The following is a 13,138-nucleotide window of genomic DNA, read 5'->3' as shown; positions in this document are numbered from 1 at the left end:
GCTAAGGTGAATGACAATGCAATGGCCATGGTATTATTGCTCAATATCCCTAACCATCAGTTAGCTGATCAAGTTTCATCATGCAAATTTGCAAAAAAAAATCTTGGACAAACTAGAGTCTAGTTACTTTGGGAATGGTAAGTTCAACTCATCTCATTCAAAGTGTTTGTCAAAGCACATATGCATGGTTTTTGACATCATCTCATATGAAGATAATGAAATTATGAGTGAGGGTTTCGAGGAACTTTTGAGAATTATTATCTTTCTTTATAAGTCAAGAATTGCCCTTAGGAGAAAGCACATGAAAGCCAAAAACTTAGGGTGCAGCTCATTGTGTTAGAAAAAAATATTTGAGTCTTGCAATTTGTAAGTTACTCAAAATTAGAAGTTTAAGAGGTGAATATGAAGATGAGAAGACCATAGAGCTCCATGAAGAGAAGGGGCTCTTAAAGTCCTAGAAATTGATGGCTGAAAGAAAACCCATAGAACTATCTTATGCTTTAAAGTAAATGACTCTTAAGGAACTCTTCAAGAAAAAACAATCTTGGGGAAAAATAATATGAGAAAAAAGAATCTTGAGAATGCTAATGAGAAGAAAATGACAAAAACTACAAGAATGTCTTCTCATAGTTACTCAATTCACTATTGTGAATGCTATGATCTTTACGTATTTGAATGTTGAACAAGAAGATTTGAGTTTAAGGCGGTGAAGCAAGTTTGGATTCCACAGGACTATTGGGTCCAAACAGATTTGGGTATCAAAGATCATTTGAGCACCATGGTGGTGATCATGTCTGTTAAGTAATGTAATCTAATTAATGCCTTACACAGAGTCGACACGTGGATCGACCCTCTATAGAACAAAAATTGAATGCAACATCCATGATGTCTTTGCCTAGAGGTGATCTTCAGAACCTGATCCCGATAGTGAACAAAAAAAATATGCATTTAGCTGTAACATTTCAACAGTGATAAAATATGATAATTTTGTGAATGATTGTTCCAGTCACGCTAAAAAAATCAATCCACTAGACCTAGGAGAAAAGGCACCCAAAGAAAGCAAGAAAGGCTTTTCTAGTAATCAACCAAATGCATATCTACCAATAACTCTTATTGTTTCTTTCCTGTTTTTAGACAATGAGTAGATGAACTAGATTAAAAACAAGTATGAGATAAAAACCCTAGAGGACAATATATTAAGAAGAACAAAAATATCAGAGAAAACACAACAAAGGCATAAGCACTAATGCAAGGCTTCGTTATGGCCTTAAGAGGGATTGGGTGTCACACGGTTAGATTTAGGTTAAGTCCATCTAGCCAAGAGGAATATCTACCCAAGAGGAATATCTACCCCATGAGGCCTAGTCCTTCCCAAGAACTAGTAAGCCTCCTTGAGCCTCGGATCCTCCAACCAATACTTCACACTAGAAGTTGCAAGCCAAAAGGACAATGAAAAGACCAAAGATATAGAAGAGAAAAACCTACTTTGTATTGAGAAGACAATGTTACAAAGGGTGGCCAAACACTCTTGAAGGCCAAGGCTAAAAACTCTCTATATACACTTGAAGAGCAAAGAATGCTAAGGATTTTTTGACCCCTTACAATGGGAGAGGCCCCTCTATTTATAGCCTCCCCTCGGCCTCTAGAAATCTCTAAAAAGGCCCAAAAATTCGCCAGATACTAAAAATTCAAATTCTGGCGACAGAGGCGCCCTAGTCGCGCGGGCACCTTTGAAACCCCATTTTGCGTGCCTCAGGATGCACTTGGGTGTAATCCTGCTTCGCACGCTTGCGGATGCGCCTGGAGTCCGGGTCGTGCGTGCTTGCGGATGCGCCTGGAGTCCTGGTCGCGCACGCGCTTGGAGTCCTAGCCGTGCGCAACCCCATTTCGATCAGCCTGGAGTCCTAGTTGTGCGCAACCCCATTTCAAACCGCCTGGAGTCCTAGTCGGGCGCAACCCCATTTTGACCCGCCTCCTTGTGTCTGTTGGCGTGCTGCCTTGTGTCTGGGCTGGCTGCTAGGGTTGTTGCATGCCTTGTTGCTTGGCCATCCGTTTGGCAAGCTCAAGTGTGTCTTCTTTCGCTGTAGGTGATGCCTGGCCAGCCATATGTGCGCGCCCCTCTGGGCCGTGTCATTGCACTTGTCCTTGGCCGTTGCTGCTATTGTTGTGCACAAGACTTGCACAGTCTTCGGCCTTGGTGTCTGGCCACACTATGGCCTCATCCTCAGTCTCATACTCCCATAGCCATAAGGCAGACGCCCTTGTCTGCAACCCCTGGCGATAGTCATTACCTCCTTTTTGAACTACCATAACTCTGCAACATCTTGCCATGTTGCCTCGCTTTCCGGTCTACCCTTCAACTTGACCAAGTACTGCTTCCTCCGGGGCTTGCCCTTTTGGCGTTCCTCTCGGTCTACAATAATATACTCTTCCCTATTGTCAAAGGTAGTAGATATATCCATGGGAGCTCTTGGGTCAACTATTCTATCCGGGTCAGGGTCTTCAAAATAAGGTTTAAGGTTTGATACATGAAAAAAATTGTGAAACTTAAACCTTTTCGGCAGCTGCAATTTGTAGGCGAGGTTGCCCACATGTTCAATGATAGGAAAGGGTCCTTCATATTTCTTCAAAAGACCTTTGTTCTTGCTTCTTAGGTGACAAAATTGTTCAAGTCTGAGTTTGAGAATGACCTGGTCACCAATATTGAAAGAAGACGCCCTCCTCTTCAAATTAGCATATTTCTTCATCTTTTTAGGTGCCTTATGCAATAAGACCCATGCCAGCTCCATTTTCTCTTTCCACCTCTTCGCCAGCTGATGAGCTATTGGGCTTTTTTGTGAAGTGTCTAGAAAGAGACCCATGGGAGCCAAAGGATGTCATCCTGTCACCAAATCGAAAGGACTATGCTTGGTTGATTCCGATTTCTGCAAATTGTATGAAAACTGGGCCACATCTAACATGTTTGGCCAGTTTTTCTGATTTGCTTCAACAAAATGGTGTAAGTAATGTTCTAACAAAGAATTTACCTGCTCAGTTTGGCCGTCACTTTGAGGATGAAAACTGGGCCACGTCTAACAAGTCTGGCCAGTTTTTCTGATTTAATTCAACAAAATGGCGTAAGTACTGTTCTAACAAAGAATTTACCCGCTCAGTTTGGCCGTCACTTTGAGGATGAAAACTAGTGGAAAAATTTAGAGATGTTCCTAATAGTTTGAATAACTCGGTCCAAAATTTCCATGTGAATTTGGGGTCACGATCACTAATGATCATTGTGGGCAAACCCCAATGTTTCACCACATGTGCCATGAATGCTCTAACTACTTCGTCTACTGTACAATCACTTGGCACCGCTACGAATGTACCATACTTCGTAAATCTATCTACCACCACCATGATAGATGCCAACCCATCTTTCTTACGTAATCAAGAGATGAAGTCCATTGAATTACTTAAAACAATATAAGAAATAAATCTTACTCAAAGAATTATAAGAATTAAATCCTATTGAGTGAGTTGTTGTTGTCTTCTTTGTTGTGTGACTCGGTGTGCTATTGAGTCCACAACATCTGCCTCCCCATGGAGAAAGAGCTTGTCCTCAAGCTCAAAAGCTGGGTAGACTTGTTTGAAGATGTCCACACGTTCCCATGTTGCAGCGTCGGGGTCATTGTCTGTCCAATGGACGAGAATCTCCCAATGGTCATTGGTCAGTTGTGCGGGTAACACCGCAACTGGGTTAAGAATAACCTCGCCATGATCAACCGGTGGTAGGAATGGAGTGGATGTAGGTTGTGCTCCGGAATGCGGCTTCAAAAGAGAGACATGAAACACATCGTGAATTCTGGCTATGTCCGATAATTTGAGTTGATAGGCGACTGGTCCCACGCATCGAAGAATGGGAAACGGCCCAAAAAATCTGGGTGAGAGCTTATGACGTGGAGGTCCCGCAAGAGACTGCTGACAGTAGGGCTGGAGTCGTAGCCACATATACTTCCCAACCTCAAAAGAGACCTCACGGTGGCCTCTTTTGTATACATCCTTCATCCGAGCTTGGGAGCGTCGTAGCCGTTCTGTGATATTCTGTAGCAGTATATCCCTGTCTATGAGTGCCTGATCAATCGTGTCCACGCGGGTGGACCCTGGGTTGTACGAGAGGAGGCGAGGTGGATCCCAGCCATATATAACCCGAAAAGGAGTGGATTGCAATGCAGAGTGGAACGAAGTGTTGTAACAATATTCGGCCCACGGAAGCCATTGAACCCATTGCCGGGGACGATCCCCCACCAAGCACCGTAGATACATCTCGATGGTGCGGTTCACCACCTCAGTCTGCCCGTCTGTCTGTGGATGATAGGCGGAGGAGAACTTCAATTTCGTCCCACTCAAGCGAAACAGTTCCCGCCAAAAGGTGCTCGTGAAAACTGCATCTCTGTCACTCACAATGGATTCTAGAATGCCATGTAAGCGGACTATCTGCTCTAGGAAAGTTTGAGCAACCCATGTTACTGTATACGGATGAGCCATCGGTACAAAATGCCCGTACTTGGAGAATCTATCAACCACTACGAAAAGTACGGATTTGTTGGCTGGCAGGGGTAGGCCTTCCACAAAATCCTTTGAAATATTGGCCCAAACCTGCGTAGGAAGGGCCAGAGGCTGGAGAAGACCGGCTGGAATCAAGTGCTCTGCTTTGTTGCACTGACATACCTGACAGTCGCCCACATAAGTTGCAATAGAGGGTTTCATGGCTTGCCAGTAAAAATCAGCTCGAATTCTGTGCAAGGTCTTCTGGATCCCCTGTGTGTACTGTCATGGTAGGCCGAGAGAATAGTGATGTAGAATTTAGTTACATCGGCTTTAATACTTCGCAAGCGTACGAATCGTTCATGTAATTTAGCGGGAAGCGAGGGTCATATACACAGGGAGGACTGAATTTTGTGTATTCTTCAGTCAACTAGCCTAACCAAATATGATGAATTAATATTAAATAAACACTAATTATATCCTAAATTATCAAGCAATCATCTGGTTAACTACTTGCACAACAGGAAACGTCAACTCTGGATTTTACGGTGATTCGTGCCTCTCTCGAGCGCCACGTAACCACGGATCCGATTTCTCAATCCTTGCGTCTAGACCCTCTCTGGCGCATAGAGTGAAAGATAGAAATCAGATTAAAATACCAAAATCCAACCTCAATTATAATCCTACCCTAATTAACTAATTTAATCAAATATCCAGAAAACAAATCTTAAATAAACATTAATTATCAAATCAGATTCAATTAACATTCAAAACCTAAGTTCAAACCATATAAAAAATTAAATTCAATAATGATGAATTACTCCCCTTGTTCTTCCTCTTGCTCGGCAGCAACTCATTTTCACGGGTGCTACAATTTCCCGAAACCAATGGCTTCAGGTTGGCAAGAGTGAGTGGCCGGAGGTAGAGACGACGCCGGCGACGAAGGTTGGAAGCCGACGGATGGAGGGAACGTCCGGCGAAACAGAGCTGACGTTCTCTAACCGGCTCTCTCGAGTCTCTGTTGGAGTCGGAATAGCTCCGGGACTGGTCGAAAATACGTAACCGATGCCGGAGGATAGTTGGAAAGCGAAAGTGGCACCGGAGAAGCCCTCTCGGATCTCTTCTCGGCCTGGCGAGCGACGATTGTCGAACTCACCTCGACGGAGACTCTCTCGAGCTCTCCTCGGGTTTGTTCTCGGTTACTGGCCGTCGGTGGACGGCGGTGGATGATAGTGGCGTGGCGAAAGGCAGTGGCCCGGCGAACGACGATGGGGAACTCCTCTCGGGTCCTCCCTTGTTTCCGGTCCAAGCTCCTCTGTTTTGGTCTCCGTTTTTGTTTTCTTTTCATGCTCCTCTCTCTTTTTCGTTCGATGCTCCCCTTTGCTTTAAATATGATTTTTCTTATTTTAAAATGATTTGCGCTAGAAATTACCTCCATTTCACTAAGGGCATTTTGGTAAATATCTTCTTCTCCACCCAAATTCTCCTGAAATTCCATAATTGAATCTATAAAAAGCATTTTAGGAAGAAATAAAACTAAAAAATAATGAAATATAATCCAGGAGAGAGAAATATGCAATATCGACAGTGATTAATGCCAAATTCAATAAATGCTCATTTCATTTGAAAACCGATAAATAACCACCTATAACACAATTATAAAGGTTATTCTATTATAATTAACCTAGTTCTCATGTTAGAATATGACATCTATCACAGCCCCAAACCTAAATCTTTGCTAGTCCCTAGCAAAACAACAATCGAACCAAAATTAAGCCTAGGAAAACAAAATGCCACTTTCGTAGGGAGCACGATTGCATTTAGCGCATGCAACAAGCCGTTAAACCCCTACTCTGGAGTAGTGGATGAGTTATGTCTCGTGAGGGTTTGCATGGAATTTACCCACAAAATTCATCTAAATTAATAATATAAAAAGAAAAATTGAAGAAAATTTACTCCTCATTAGCATATGACTAACACTTAGTATCGTAAAATATCTGAAAATCATATGAGATCTTGCGAAATATTAAAACCTGTGTAAAATGTAGCCTATTATCAATCCAAATACACTCATTGTTACTCCACCTGAACCAATGTGACCCATAAGCTATTACTTCAACAGAACAAAGAGGCAGCAAATAACAATAAAATCCTGGTCACATTACAATTAAGAGAAAATAGTAAAGTAAGCCTGTTGTCTTACAATCTCACAAAAGAAATATACCAATTTCAATCTTGACTTGCAACTTCTTTCAAATTACAATTCATCATCAAAGTTAAGGAAACTCATTGCTTCCAGATTTAAAACCATTTTACGCTATTACCAGCGCACTTTTGCTATTACCAGCGTAATTTTTTTTTTCACTGAATACTTTTGGTATTACCACCATTTTGTATTCATCTTCACTGCACATGCACTTATTTTTAACTAACCGACTGTTCCGGTGCATGTCCCTGGGTTTGCCCAGGCTGTTTCTGAAGTTATCTGTCTTTTGCAAGCAAGAGCATTTCCATTTGCATTCATACGTTACAACAAGGAACTTCACTGAGGTATAAAAAGGAATGAGTTCAAAAAGGCATACAAGACTATTCAGACTAACATAGATCAACACTAGATTTACATGTTCTCTTTTGCAACTAAGTTCCAAGTCTAATGCAATAGTAAGTTATCCCATTGAATTCTCATGAATCACAACAAATGATATCAGATTTCTTATAGGCATATTCCACACAGTTTTACGAAAAATTTTGAAACACATTTGATCAACTTATTTTAACTCTACTAATGTTAACCACATACTAAGAGGAGTAATTTGAAGACCACGAACAAAAATCAAAAGAAAATTATTGCTAAGACATAAAATCGTTCCCCCCCCCCCCCCCCCCCCCAAACCTAAACCTGGCATTGTCCTCAATGGGGAACAGTTAAAACACTATAACGACTACAAAAAACAAAAAAAAACAGCTTAGCTAGTTATAATCCAGTAGGGTGAGGGTTAAGCTCCCTCAGGGCTCCTAAATCCATAGGTGGGACCATATGTGTTTGGTCATCAACAATAATACCGAAAAGTCAATAAAGACCCTCAGGAATGATACATAGTCTCCCTCGAAAAAGGTTTACTCGTATCAGCCATACCCGTAGGTAATCATCCGTAGATGAAACCGCTATCCCACATCACACTTTGAAAAAATCTCCGTGTGACTGGCCACTGAAGGTAGCAGGAATCACGCGTTGAACACAAGTCCTTAAGTTACTCACCATAAGGCTTTCATTCAATACTTCAAGATCGAACTGGTCAATCCTTGAACGGTTGTTTGAGCACAGACCTCTCAAACTAGGGACCAAAAGTCTGGTCATCGACTACCGGAATCATTTATGCTCTCAGCCGGCAAATAAGAATGAATAAACAAAAAAAACAAAAAAAATAAAATAAAATAAAAATAAACTGTAATGTACAAAGGGATAGAAACGTGGGGATTGCCCACAATGTGCTAAGTTTATAGTCGTAAGCAAGACTTTGACGCATTCAAGATGAAATGACAGGTTCCTCCAAGAAAATCACCATCACCTCCTCTGGTGTGGGGACATTCTCAAGATACGGTTTGAGCCTCTGACCGTTAACTTTGAAGATCGACCTGTCTCCGTGATTGCGGATCTCAATAGTGCCATGAGGAAACACCTGTGTAACTTCAAATGGACCAGACCACCTGGATCTTAGTTTCCCCGGAAACAAATGCAATCGTGAGTTATAAAGTAAAACATTCTATCCAACAGTAAAAGACTTGCGAAAAATAGATTTATCATGTAAAAGCTTTGTTCGTTCCTTATACAGTTTGGCATTCTCATAAGCATCATGACGTATCTCCTCCAACTCATTCAATTGCAACTTTCTCTCCTCACCCGCTTGAGTTAAATCAAAATTTAAAGCCTTAATGGCCCAATAAGCTCTATGCTCAAGCTCAACAGGTAGATGACATGCTTTTCCGAACACTAAGCGAAATGGAGACATCCCAATCGGAGTCTTATAAGCGGTTCGATAGGCCCATAAGGCATCGTCCAATCGAGTGGACCAATCTTTCCTATTAAAGCGAACCGACTTCTCCAAAATCTGTTTGATCTCCCTATTAGAGATTTCCACTTGACCACAAGTTTGCGGGTGGTATGGAGTGGACACCCGATGAGTGATGGAATATTTCTTCAATAAGGTCTCAAATGCTCTATTACAAAAATGAGATCCCCCATCACTGATGATCGCTCTCGGGGTACCAAACCGATTAAAGATATTTTCTTTTAAAAACTTTACCACCACGTTGTGATCGTTTGTCTCACATGATATAGCTTCAATCCATTTAGAGACATATTCAACAGCAACAAGAATGTATTGATAGCCGAACGAGACAGGAAAAGGACCCATGAAGTCAATACCCCACACATCAAACAATTCAAAAATAAGAATGGGGTTAAGAGGCATCAAGTTCTTCCTTGACAAACAACCAGTTCGTTGGCATTTATCACACACCTGACAAAACTCATGGGCATCTCTAAATAATGAAGGCCAATCGAAACCACATTGCAAGATTTTAGCCGCTGTCTTTCTAGCGCCAAAATGTCCACCACATGCGTGGGAATGACAAAATTCAAGAATGTTGGCAAAGTCTTGCTCATGTACACAACGCCTAATGACTTGGTCAGAACACACCTTGAACAAATAAGGGTCATCCCGAAAAAAAATGTTTGACTTGGGAAAAGAATTTCAACCTATCTTGTTTACTCCAATAATCAGGAATCTTATGAGTTACAAGATAGTTGACTATGTCAGCAAACCAAGGCAGTTGGGATACTTGGAGAAGTTGTTCATCAGGGAAGGAATCATTTAAAGGAAGGAATCCTTCCTGAGGTACTACACAGATCCTAGATAGATGATTAGCAACAACATTCTCACAACCCTTCTTATCTCGAATCTCAAGATCAAATTCTTGCAATTGCAAGATCCATCTAATCAAGCGAGGTTTAGTGTCCTTGATGGATAATAAGTACTTCAAAGCAGAATGATCAGTGAACACTATAACCTTTGACCCTAACAGATATGATCTGAATTTTTTCAAGGCAAACACAATAGCTAGCAACTCCTTCTCAGTGGTAGTGTAATTCAATTGAGCATCATGAAGAGTGTGGCTAGCATATTGAATGACATAGGGCATTTTATCCGTCTTTTGCCCCAAAATAGCTCCCAATGCATAGTCAGAGGCATCACACATCAACTCAAAAGGCAAAGACCAAATAGGGGGTTGGACAATGGGTGCAGTGGACAAACATTTCTTCAGTGTCTCAAAAGCATGAATAAAGGCATCGTCAAAGGCAAAAGCAACATCTTGAGCAAGTAAATTCGTCAAAGGACGAGAAATTTTGCTAAAGTCTTTAATAAAATGCCTATAGAACCCAGCATGGCCAAGGAAAGAACGTACCCTCTTCATAGAAGTGGGTGGTGGCAGATTGGCTAGTAGGTCAACCTTGGCTTTGTCCACTTCTACACCCCGCTCAGACACTACATGTCCTAAAACAATTCCTTCTTTCACCATGAAGTGGCATTTCTCCCAATTCAAGACTAAATTGGACTTAATGCAAGGGGACAATACGAGTGAAAGATTGTGCAGACATGTATCAAAACTAGAGCCAAACACAGAAAAGTCATCCATAAAGACCTCTAAAAATTCACCAATCATGTCAGAAAAGATACTCATCATGCACCGTTGGAAAGGGGCGGGCGCATTGCATAAACCAGAAGGCATGCGTCTGTAAGCATAGGTGCCAAACGGACACGTGAATGTGGTCTTTTCCTGGTCTTCTGGAGCAATGGGAATTTGATTGTAGCCGGAGTATCCATCTAAGAAGCAATAAAAATTGTGGTCGGCCAATCGCTCTAGTACCTGATCAATGAAAGGTAGTGGGAAGTGATCCTTCCTAGTGGCGGAATTAAGTTTTCTATAGTCAATGCAGACACGCCACTTGGTGGTAGTTCTTGTGGGAATCAATTCACCACTCTCATTTTTCATTATAGTTATCCCCCCTTTCTTAGGGACAACTTGAATTGGACTCACCCAGGTGCTATCGGAAATAGGGTAAATGATTCCTATCACAAGCAACCTGATGACTTTTTCTCTCACAACCTCCAGCATATGGGGATTTAACCTACGTTGCATCTCACGTGAGGCTTTAGTCCCCTCCTCCAAATGAATACGATGCATGCATATGGAGGGGCTAATCCCTTTTAAGGCATCAAGAGTCCACCCCAATGCCTCTCTATGTGCTTGTAAAACTTCAGTCAATTGTTCCTCCTGCTCAGTACTCAAATAAGAGGAAATAATGACTGGTAATGAGTTCATGGGTTCCAAGAATGCATACTTCAATGTGGGAGGAAGTGGCTTAAGATCTAGCTTGGAAGTTTCAAGAGGTTTGTCCAAGTTAAGAGGAAGATCCTGTGGATGTTCAGTTGTGATAACCTCGTAAGTTTCCTCCAACAGAGGTACAGAATTGAGTAAAGAATTAACCTCTCGAAAATATATTTCCTCATCAAAATAGTCCATGTCTAAAGATGTTATGCAAAACTCAAAAGATTCAAGAGTGGATTCGTCATCAAGCATAACAGTTTCTATCTTAAATGCAGGACTCAGATCATCAGACTCAAGTGGGTGGTGCCCGGCATTAAATACATTCAATGAGACCTTAAAATTTCCAAAAGACAACTCCAACTCACCACATTTACAATGAATGATAGCATTAGATGTGGCTAAGAAGGGACATCCTAGGATCACAGGAATTTGGTTGGTCACATTGACTATTGGTTCTGTATCAAGAACAATAAAATCAACTGGGAACAGAAATTTGTCCACTTTTATCAAAACATCTTCAACTATTCCTCGTGGTATCTTGATAGAACGGTCAGCTAGTTGAAGTGTGATGGGGGTAGGCTTCAATTCCCCCAAACCTAATTGCTGCTACACAAAGAAAGGAAGCAAATTCACACTTGCCCCTAAGTCAAGAAGAGCTCTTTGGATGGTATGTTCACCAATGACACATGAAATTGTGGGACATCCAGGATCTTTAACTTTAGGAGGAGTGTTGTGCTTCAGAATTGAGCTTACATTCTCAGTAAGAAAGACCTTTTTTGTTAACATGTTGTTTTCTCTTCTATGTACAAAGGTCTTTCAAAAATCGGGCATAGGCAGGGACTTGCCTAATAGCATCAAGAAGTGGAATGTTAATGTGAACCTTACTAAACAGTTCCAACGTTTCATGCATGCTATCTCCTTTCCTAGGTGGGCCTGATAATCTCTGCGGATGAGCTAGTGGGACTTGGTTAGGGATCTGCTTGGCTGTTGGTGGAGAACTTGGAGGTTCTTCACTCAATGATGTGCCCCCATTGTAATCCTTTGACTCCTTAGACTTAGTGGTCCCTACCCCATTGTTCAACTCACAACCACTCCTAAGGGTGGTTATGGCTTTGGCTTGCTCATGGTGGGGTTTGGAACTCAACCCACTCTCATGTGTGCTTTTGGGGTTAGGAATGGTTTTGACTCGGGAGTCTATTTTGTGCTTGTTCACTCATGTGGCTGGCTAACTGACTCACTTGCATTTCAAGTTTAACAATGGAGGATTGTGTATTCTGCATGAATAATTGAAGTGTATCCTTAAGTGAAGGTTTTTTGTGGAATCAATGGCTGTTGAGTGAAGTGTGGGCGCGGAGCTTGGGGTTGAGTAAACCCTGGAGGACCCCCAACCTGTGGGCCCTTGGACCATGAGAAATTTGGGTGCCTAGCCCAACCCAGATTATATGTTTCTGAAAAAGGATCATTCCGGTTTGGTCTATGAAAATTCTGGACTGCATTCAAGTCCTCAATGAGCTCTGGGTAGGATGAACTAGATGGACACATTTGTGTGGGATGAGAGGAACCAGAGCATATGGCACAGACAGTAGATGGGTTAGGAGCAGGTGAACTCTTGGACACCATAAGGGCATCAATTTTTCTAGTAAACCCCTCAATCTTGGCCATGAGCATAGGTGTTTCACTAACCTCATAGAGATCCCCTCTTTTGGCTTCGTGGGATCTCCTATCGACATTAAATGACGAACCCCATTGCTGAGATTGATCACTCAACGTTTCAAAGAAGTCCCACGCCTCACTAGCACTTTTACCCATCAAACTCCCACCACTCGTTGCATCTACCATGGATCTAACCTGGGGTGTAAGACCTTGATAAAAGTATTGCACTAAATGCCATTTCTCAAACCCATGATGCGGACACCTACGGATCAAATCCTTCCATTTCACCCAAGCCTCATAAAAGTGTTCACCCTCCTGCTGCATAAAGTTGGAGATTTCTCTCCTGAGGGTTGTAGTTCTCTGAATAGGAAAGTATTTGGAAAAAAAAATTGTGACTAATGTGTCCCATGAAGTAATGCTGCCCACCTCTAAGGAATTAAGCCAAGACTTGGCCTTATCCTTAAGTGAAAATGGAAAAAGTCTTAACCGGATAGAGTCATCTGAGAAATTCTGGAATTTGAAAGTTGCACAAATATCTAAGAATTCCTTGATGTGGTAATATGGGTCCTCCTTC

The 13,138-nt window shown here is 41.8% G+C and overlaps 1 non-coding gene across 1 annotated transcript; it reads left to right on the top strand.

Moving 5' to 3' along the window:
* The first annotated feature begins 12,808 nt into the window (after positions 1–12,808).
* LOC137965215 (small nucleolar RNA R71) lies at positions 12,809–12,915 on the top strand. The gene has a single exon (XR_011116029.1). It is a non-coding gene; the product is annotated as a small nucleolar RNA R71 (small nucleolar RNA).
* The last annotated feature ends 223 nt before the right edge of the window (positions 12,916–13,138 follow it).

This window comes from Aristolochia californica, unplaced genomic scaffold (assembly GCF_029961685.1).
Source record: "Aristolochia californica isolate CCGP_79_NKW_82.1479 unplaced genomic scaffold, dmAriCali1.0.hap1 SCAF_1, whole genome shotgun sequence".
NCBI lineage: Eukaryota > Viridiplantae > Streptophyta > Magnoliopsida > Piperales > Aristolochiaceae > Aristolochia > Aristolochia californica.
This window is presented reverse-complemented; position numbering and strand designations above follow the sequence as displayed.